The following is a 9,397-nucleotide window of genomic DNA, read 5'->3' as shown; positions in this document are numbered from 1 at the left end:
AAGGCCACTAACAGGATCAAGTACCACATACTCACTCGAAGGTGACGCACAAAGATAATACAATAAAGCATAAAACCATAAATTAAAGAAGTACTTAATGTTATTACATCATCATCGGAGTTTTGCAAAAGTAGTAACCATGGTTCTCGATGCAGCGGAAATTAACTAATGGTAAAGAAAGGGAGGATGGGGAAGCCTGGCCCATCACTCCTCATGCTCCTCTCCTGCTGAGGTAGGGTCCCACTCGACTGTCCAACCCGGTGGCAAGGTGGACGGCCAAGTCACTCCAGCAACCATATCATCTAGAGAACCTGTAAAAATTTATGCCACAAGCAAGGCTGAGTATACTAATACTCAGCTAGACTTACCCGGTATGAGGAGTCTATTCCTCTACCTCTAGACATGCAGCTATTTGGCTGAGAGGTTTGGTTTGCCAAAAGCACTAGCTGAGTCTAAAATCAAGTTTTATCTTTTCAAGTTCTAGAGTAATACTTTAAACTAAATGAGTACCTAGCTATCCATAAATGGTATCAAGCATTATGACAATCAACATCTTGTGCGAGTCATCTCATTTCCGCTTATTACTCAATGCAGTACAAGGGATCAAGCAGTCTCATTAGCTGCGAGAAGCAGACAATTCGAATCGAGTTTTTAACCTTGCAAGGTAAACCTAAACACACGACGTGGCGAGGGACTCCATCCCCAAACACATCAACTATCCCCATCGATTCGTTGGCAACAGAAAGAGGCCCACCGCCTTGGCGTACAATGCCTCACTGACCCCGACTGCCGTCGTGCAGTGACCGCACTTGTACCCACCATAACCGGAATGGGAGACCACGTCTCAGGTCGCGTGAGGAGATTAATCCGCGGGCAGGTTCACTCAGGTACTAGGCTTGCCAATTTACCAAATTTCTTGGCATGTGTTTCATACGTTCAAACGCTTAACGCAGGTACTACACTTTAATCCTTATTCAAATTTCGCCTCGTAGACAACGCATCCCCATGGATCCGTGTCCACAGACCATCATCATTCCGTTATCAAAATGGATACAACCAATTCCTGACCTCGCGCGAGTGCTAGAAAAATCACTCGACTTCTACCGGGATCCTGAATTAGCAAAGCAGCTACTCGACCTAGCATACTAGTATCCATCTCAAAAGGAATCCTGAGTTCATGCAACTAGGGTTTCAGACAACTCCTACACTTAAGTGCACAGTACAAACCTACAATCATTAAGTGCAGTAAAATAGCATATATAACGGTTATGCATAAAACCGGGGCTTAGCTTCAAAAGTTGGGGCAGTGAGATCCTCGATAGCAGGCTCTGGTGCTGGCTCCTGGACTCCTTCCTGAGCAACTCCTTGCTCCGGAATGAGGACGTACTCTCCGTCAGCGAGGTTACAATCTATCGAATGCAATGAATAAGATATATGTATGTTAATGATATGCAAATCTCGTAAACACGATGTATGGTGAAGCAAAATTAAGGCAGTGGGTAAACTAGGGTTCCTTTATCGTACGATGTTCTTAGTGTTTTATATTTCCCTAACTTAGTTTTGAGTGGAATCAAGAATTTAATCATGTCATTAAAGTTTTAGTGGGAACTTGGGGAGGTCTGGTTGTAGGGTGTGTGTAACATTAATTCCTTCCACAATTCCCTTTTTTATTTTCTATTTATGCTTTTAAGGTGAACTACCATAATGATTTAGAAATTTCTAAAAAATGTTGCAAAAATTACAGTGGGTTAACATTGGTCACTGTAGTTTATTCAACAAATTTGAGGTTAAGAATAATTAGGATAAACTCTAGGCAAAAATAACAAAAGTGAGGGTAAGTGGTCACTTTGTACTACAACTCTCATTTGGGTGGGGTTTCTGCACTAAAGGTTATTTTTGATGGCATCTATGGGTAATAACCTACCTGTGTGCCATAAATCACAAAAGGTGACTTAATGGTTATTTAGTTGTGATTTTCTAAAGTTTGATGCCCAAAAGGCACTTATAACTAACTTCCATTTGAAAAATATCAAACAACAGAACTTGTATTTTTCCTAGATTCATACTAGCATAATAGTAGTTATTCCTAAGGTTGGGGTGGTTCCTCCTTAGGGTTATTTTTCTAGGATTTTTCTAAGTTCTCCTTGTTTTTATGAAATAACAAGTGGTGCATTTTCTTTGTACTAAATAAGGGTTCAATAAAAAAATTTTATGAACTACATTACCTAAGGAAGCTAGGAAAATTATGGTTACCCTCTGGTTCTCATTTTAAATTCCCTTTATCATTTTCTTAAGGTTTGGGCCAATACAAGTTTTAATGGGTAATCTTTCCTTAACCTAGTATACTGGGAAGTTTAATATTTTTAAACAGTGTAGTTACCAGTTAAGTATGTCTCCAAATTTTCCCAGCCCTAGTCTAAAAGTATTTTTATTTTTCCTCTGGTTATCAAGGTTTGGGCAATTTACTTAAATAATTCCAAACTATAAAAAGGGTTACATGAACCAGGGTGTTTATCATTTTTGCTGGATAAATCATAACATTTAGAACCTAGCAAAATTGGTTTGACCGAATTTGGTTAGGTAAAACTCAGTGTATGAATTTTTCTAGTTCTCTGTTCATTTAAAAATAATAAATCTTAAAGTTTAAAGGAAATAGGCTTTGCACCGAGGTCCCTAGGTTCTTCCTTAACTAAACCGTTCAAATCGTGCCCTTGGGGAAATGTTTAACCGAGTCACTGACTTCGTGAATATCCCGGGCTTTTCCCTCTCTTAACCCGAGCTCCCTCCTCGCCGGAACAGTAGCCGCAGAGAGAAAAAGTGGTGGCGCGGCTTACCGGCGGTAGGAGAGGTACGGTGGAGGGTCGGGTGAGGTCCGAGGCCTTCTGGCGATCATGTCGAGGGGCGGACCGCCAGCGGTGATGTACGGAGTAGGGCTGACCGCGTGCGCAAGCGGTCGGGCTCGTCGGCGACGCGTGCTCCAGTCTGCTCACGGTGGTAGAGCTCAATCAAACCGCACGGGGAGCTTCACGGGAGGTCACTAGTGTTGTATGCACAAGGAATCGAAGAGCGGCTCACCGTGTAGCTCGGTCTATGTGCGCCGGCGGTCTGGTGAAGTCCGGCGACGTCAATCCGGCACCTCCAGTGAGGTGGTGTTCGGTCCAAGGGCTCGGGGAGCTTCACGGAGTTTCGGGGAGGCTAGCCGAGGAATTGGTTGGGGTGGAGGAGGGCTGGAGTGGCCGGTCCATGGTAGTCGGGGCTCGGGCGACCGCTGGCACGCCGTGCGCAGAGCGATCGCCGACGAACTTGCGCTCGGGCGGGGTTGACAGCGGGGGTGTACCCATAGCGGCATCATTTGATACACTATTTTTTCTATTTGCGCTATTTTCTCAAATTTCTAGCTCTTGCTTACTAGCTTTTGTCTAGTTTTCGAGCTTCGGTTTAAGACGTTTGCTCCATGTCTGAGGAGAAGAAGATGGCTGAGGAGAAGAAGTCGTATGAAGAAAAGAAAGTTGCGGACCCTTTCATTGCTGGATTTTATGAATCTATGGCAAAGACAAACACAGAGAAAATTACTAAGGAGATCATGGAGGGTTTGTCCGAAGATTCTGGTGACAGTGATAGTTATGACGTGGAAAGTGGGGATGAAGACTCTGAGGATCGGTCGTGGCGCCCAAGCCATACTATCTTCAGAAAATCGACTATCAAGCAAAGTCATGTTGATGCTATGAGAGGAAGATACTTCTGCGACATGACTATTTTGAGGGTTGGAGGAGACAGCGCTGCTCCTACTCCTAAAGTAAATGAGGTGGTTATATACCGACGCTTTTGGAATGCAGGGCTTCGGTTCCCGTTGAGCAGATTCTTGGTTGAAGTACTGAAGACATTTTAGATCTTTCTTCATCAACTTACCCCTGAAGGTATAATCAATATGGGTTTGTTTATTTGGGCTGTGAGAAGCCAAGGATTGGGACCAAGCGCAAGGTGTTTTTGCAGCATGCATGAACTTTTGTATGAGACGAAGGCTACCGGCAAGGAGCAGTATCACAACAACTTCGGTTGTTACAGATTCATTGCTCGATCCAATGCAAGCCATCCAGTTCCTGCATTCCGAAAAGATGGCCTGGGGCCTGGATGGAAGAATGGTTTTATGTCAAGAATGATCTGATTGAAAGAGAGGACATTAAGGGAATCATCCAACGCCCCATTTGGTCTCGCTTCTACCTTCGGAGGCTGAAGGTGATAATCGATCAGAATGACAAAGCATGCCAAAAGGCTTATAGCAACGTCTGTGCCTTCATTGGCACAAGGGATATAGTTCAAGAGCACAAAGTGTACAAAATATGGCCACTTGTAGAAAACTGGGATATGCCGAAGGATACTACTGCCGAGTCAACTGAAGGTGGGTTGGTCCGATTGATGTATACCTTCAGATCAGAGACCGGTTTGATGAGCCAAATGACGATTGGCTAAAAAGTGTTGAGGCTATCAGCGACGAGCTACTTGGAGCATATAGCAGAGCCGAAGATGATGCCTTGTTCGCAGCCTTCGGGGGCCGGGGGAAGAAAAGATTAAACAGAGTATTTGATGCCATCGGCTTCGTATACCCTGATTATTAGTACCCACTGCGAAGGCAAAGGAAGAAAAGAAAAGCTATCGCTTTGGCCATCACTGCTGTGCCGAAGGGCAACAAGATGAAGGTCCTGACACACCGGCCGCGATACATTGAACCGGCTGTTGTGCCTGAATTTGGCGAAGGAACCTCTTCAACTGCTGAAGTAAAACAAGCTGCTCCTATTGCGCAGAGCGCCGAAGAGCCGATTGTAGCGCTAAAGGTGCCTACAGTCGGGCCTACCGAAGCCAAAGATGGTGCGGCCGAAGAGCCGATAGTAGAAAAGGTTTTGAAACTGCCAGAAATTATGAGCCCGTCAGCAGGAGCAGAATTACCAAAGGTACAAAAAACTGCTGCCGCAACTCCCAAAAGGAGGAGGATGGCCAGCGTACTTGACGCTTTCATAGAGACCACGAAGGCCTTAACTCTTGCTTCTACCAAGAAAGCTACCGAAGCTGCCAAAAACCAAGTCGAAGCCGAAGCTGGGCCTTCAGCGCCTACTGAGACGAAGGTGGGTCAACAAATTTCAGATACCGACAAGACGACAGAGCAAGACATGGCAAAAAAGCAAAATCTCCTGTCCCCGAAGCCTTAGCTGAAGATATTGATTACATTGTTCAACATGCTTCGGGGAAGAAATTATCTGAAGAACAAATCTTGGAGGCCAAACACTACGCCCAAAGACTGAAATATCCGAAGGGGGCCTTAGTGTTCAATGGTACTAACAAAGATGATTTCCTGTACTGTTTCACAGATAACAAAGAAATATCCGTTTACCGGGAGATATCTAAGAGTATGGGATTTCCTAAGCTTGAAGAAGGCCTTTCGGTCTTGTCGAAGGATGATCTTGTTGATAGCCTCGCGTATAACAGTATAAAGGTATAGAGGTTAACTTTGAAGCTAGAAAATGAAGTATTTTATTTCCATGCTCAACTCTTTCTTCTTCTTTGCAGGGCTTAATTCTTAGTAATGCCTTGAGGGCTCAAAAGAGCGCTGAAGACGAAGGTTGTACCACGAGATTATAAAAAGAGTGAAAAAGACACCCATGACGACCGGGCAGAAGCAAAGCGAGCTGAAGAAGCTGCTAAACACGAAAGGCGTATAGGTATTGTTTCTTGATTATTTAGCTTCGGTACTTGCTTTATGGCTTCGAACTAAATTGTTTACCTACTTCAGCTGAACTATCCCCGCCTCCGGAGCTGTACGATCCCCTAGCTGATCTAGAAATGAAGGAAGCACTGGAAATTATAAGACTGGCGAACTCCATTATCGACGAAGTCGTCGATAAGCTTTTGAACGAAGTTGCAGAAGAAGTTCTTAAAGAAGAATAGATTTTATTGTAATAATATTTGAAACGCTTGATGTATGGAACAATGGAAGGAAGATTAAACTTCTACTGTAACAAAACTATGTAACATTTGATGTATGTGACATTGAATCGAATATGTAAATTGTTGTAATTTATTTCTTTGCGATGCATGAAACGTACACACATACCGCTTTTTGAGCCTTTGGCAAAAAAATACCTTCCCTTTTCATGCTTCGTAAAGAAGGAAACCCCTTTTAGGGTAGATCTGATAGAATTGTCACCCGAATCTTGATTCGTGCCTTAGCACATTTTCACTCAATCGAAGTATTTCCAAGGGTTTGCTTCGTATTCAGTTTTTCTGTTGATGCGGTATGATGTATGATGTGATGCTATGCTAGATGATGCGATGATATGATGCAATATGATGATGCTTTAACATCCACACACATGCCCACACTGGTACATGGAAGACTGCATCCCCTTAGGAACATCTGTTGAGTCTAAGCTCTGCATCCCCTTAGGAATGACTTTTGAGCTTCTTCACCTTCTATTTCGGTGGTATAAGTTTTGCATCCCCTTAGGAACGACTTTTGAACTTCTTCGCCTTATATTTTGGTGGTATAAGTTCTACATCCCCTTAGGAACGACTTTTGAACTTCTTCGCCTTATATTTCGGCAGTATTTGGCTCTGCATTCCCTTTGGAACGACTTTTGAGCAGAAAACATACGCTGCACTCCCTTAGGAACGACTTTTTGTAGCTTCGTCAATTTAGGGTCTGCATTCCCTTAGGAATGACTTTTGAGCTTCGGAATCTGCTTCGTTTCTTTAAGAGTCGTCTTTCGAGCTTCGTAAATCTATGAAGAAGATATAGTTCATTCTGGTGTTTGCAGAATTATTACAAGAAGTTGAAACTGAATTTTTTATTACTTGTTTCTCATACAAAAAGGTAAAATGGTATAAAAGATAAAAGTACTTCAAACAGTAGGATATTCCTCAATATATGTGCTTTGATTCTACATAATGTTGTTGACTGTACGAGCTTCGGACTCCTCCCTGAAATCTCGTTGCTGCTGGGGGTGCTGGCGCCCTTCTGGCTGCTGGCTTTGGGTATGAGCAAGGTGGCAATGGTGGTGGTAGTGGAAGCTGGGGCCAGGAAGCTTGTGAATGGCTTGACGAAGCAACGGAAGTTGCAAGTTGATTGCCCACATATTCTGGTATGTAGGGAGAATAGCACGAAGTAGTATGTAAAACTTGCTTCAGCTGATTCTGCCGGGCTTCTTCTTCAGTAATCTCTTTTTGCTTCTGAATGGTAATCTGGCACGTTCTTGTAGTGTGGCCCTTGTCTTCACCACAGAATAAGCAATAGATTTTCCTAGGCTGATCCCCATATCTTCCTCCAAAGCCCCTGCCGCCTCTGCCCCTTGGAGCTGGTGGCCTGAAGGAGCTTTGTTGCTATCCTGAAGACTATGAGTTATGTTGTGGCCTCTGGAACTGGCTTCCTTTGTCATCACTCTGACTGGAGCTGTGGATTGATCTGACATGCCTAGGGTGGATTCTTCCTCCAAAGCCCCTAGTCATCTCAGAAAACCTATAAGCTTCTTCCCTTCTTTGGCGGAAATCATTGTTAGCCCGGATGTACTCATCCATTTTCTAAAACAGCTTCTCCAGAGTTTGAGGGGGTTTCCTGGCGAAGTATTGAGCCGTGGGCCCTGGCCGACGATTTCATTAGGCACTGTAGGCGCTTGTGCTCTCAGACGCAAGAACCTTCGGACATACGCCTGAAGGTACTGACATGGTCTTGTGTGCACTGGAACAAGGCCTGAGCAGTGACTGGATTCGTCTGAAACCCTTGAAAACTGGTGACCAACATGTCCTTAAGCTTCTGCCACGACGTGATTGTCCCTGGCCGGGGAGAAGAGTACCATGTATGGGCTACACTTCGGATTGCCATGACGAAGGACTTTGCCATGACAGCAGCATTGCCTCCGTATGAGGATATTTTTGCCTCATAGCTCATCAAGAATTGCTTTGGGTCCGAGTGCCCATCGTACATGGGCAATTGGGGGGGCTTGTAGGATTGTGGCCATGGAATAGCCTGCAATTCTACTACTAGGGGAGAAGCATCATCAAAAGTAAAGTTACCATGATGAAAGTCATCGTACCACTCATCTTCGTTGAATGAGCCATCTTGACGAAGCTCCCTGTGCTGAGGCCTTGGGTCCTGGTCATCTTAAGTGAGATGACGCATTTCTTCAGCGGCCTCATCGATCTTCTTCTGAAGATCGGCGAGACGAAGCATCTTCTCCCTTTTCCTCTGGACCTGTTGATGAATAGCTTTGAGATCCCTGATCTCTTGGTCCAACTCTTCCTCCTGTGGTGTCGGACTAGTAGCCTTCCTTTTCTGAGTTTTGGCTTCACGCAGAGTGTCCTGGTTGACGTCTAGTGGCTGCAGTGCAGCCCCTAGTCTTGACGAAGCTTTCTTCAGCGGCATGACGTAGCTCACAGATTGCCGAAGGTGGTCGAATGAGTTCACCGGAGGTGGGCGCCATTGTTGGGGACTTGTTCTCAAATGCTATGAGTTAAGAACAAGGCAACACAAAATATTAATGGTTAAAGTCCTTCGTCCTTGGAAACATTATCTCCCTTAGGATATAATGATCTTCAGACGAAGGTTATGAAGGTCGTACCTTCATCATCACAGCTTATATTAATGAAAGTAGAAGCATATATGACATGAGAAATAGCATAAATAATCATATGACATCATTGATATGTTTTTATTATATCATCACGAATGAGCATAAACAATATTGAATTACATTTATACCTTCGGCTTGACAGAAGGCGAAAGTTCAAGTGTGACGCGCGAGTGAATACAAGTCAGCGTGAACAATATTGTGTCACAGTTCATCTATTTATAGCCACAGGACGCAGCCTGTGTGGAATTACATTCATGCCCTTGACATTTACTATTGACTTAGGGATAACCTATCGAGGACTAGACAACCTTTTCCCCTTTAAGTCGGTTTCATTTTCCACTGCTGAGCCGAAGCTTTTCCACGAGTAGCTTCGGCATCGGTTCATCCTTCTCCTGAACTGCGCTCTTCATATCATGTACAACTTCATCCCATGTCCGAAGGTTCCTGTACATATATGATACTCGGGATACATGTTAGTCCTATTTTTGAGGACCTTCGGAAGACGAAGGCCCCCAACAAAACCTATGTTTATCAACATAACTATTATTTTCTTTATTAAGAAAAGTATGAGTGCCTAGTTAAGTCATTTTAACATTATTATAAATTCTACTATTTCGGTTTTCTCCCTTCTTTTCTAAATAGAATTTATACATATAACTAATAATTGTTTATTTATAATTTTTCTGATATTAATATACTAAGAATTAATTGTCGATTACTAAATGGGACTTTTAATAACATATTCATGGTTATTACTACATACATAAATCTTTTACTCA

The sequence above is a fragment of the Zea mays genome, chromosome 8 (genome assembly GCF_902167145.1).
Source record: "Zea mays cultivar B73 chromosome 8, Zm-B73-REFERENCE-NAM-5.0, whole genome shotgun sequence".
Lineage (NCBI taxonomy): Eukaryota > Viridiplantae > Streptophyta > Magnoliopsida > Poales > Poaceae > Zea > Zea mays.
This window is presented reverse-complemented; position numbering follows the sequence as displayed.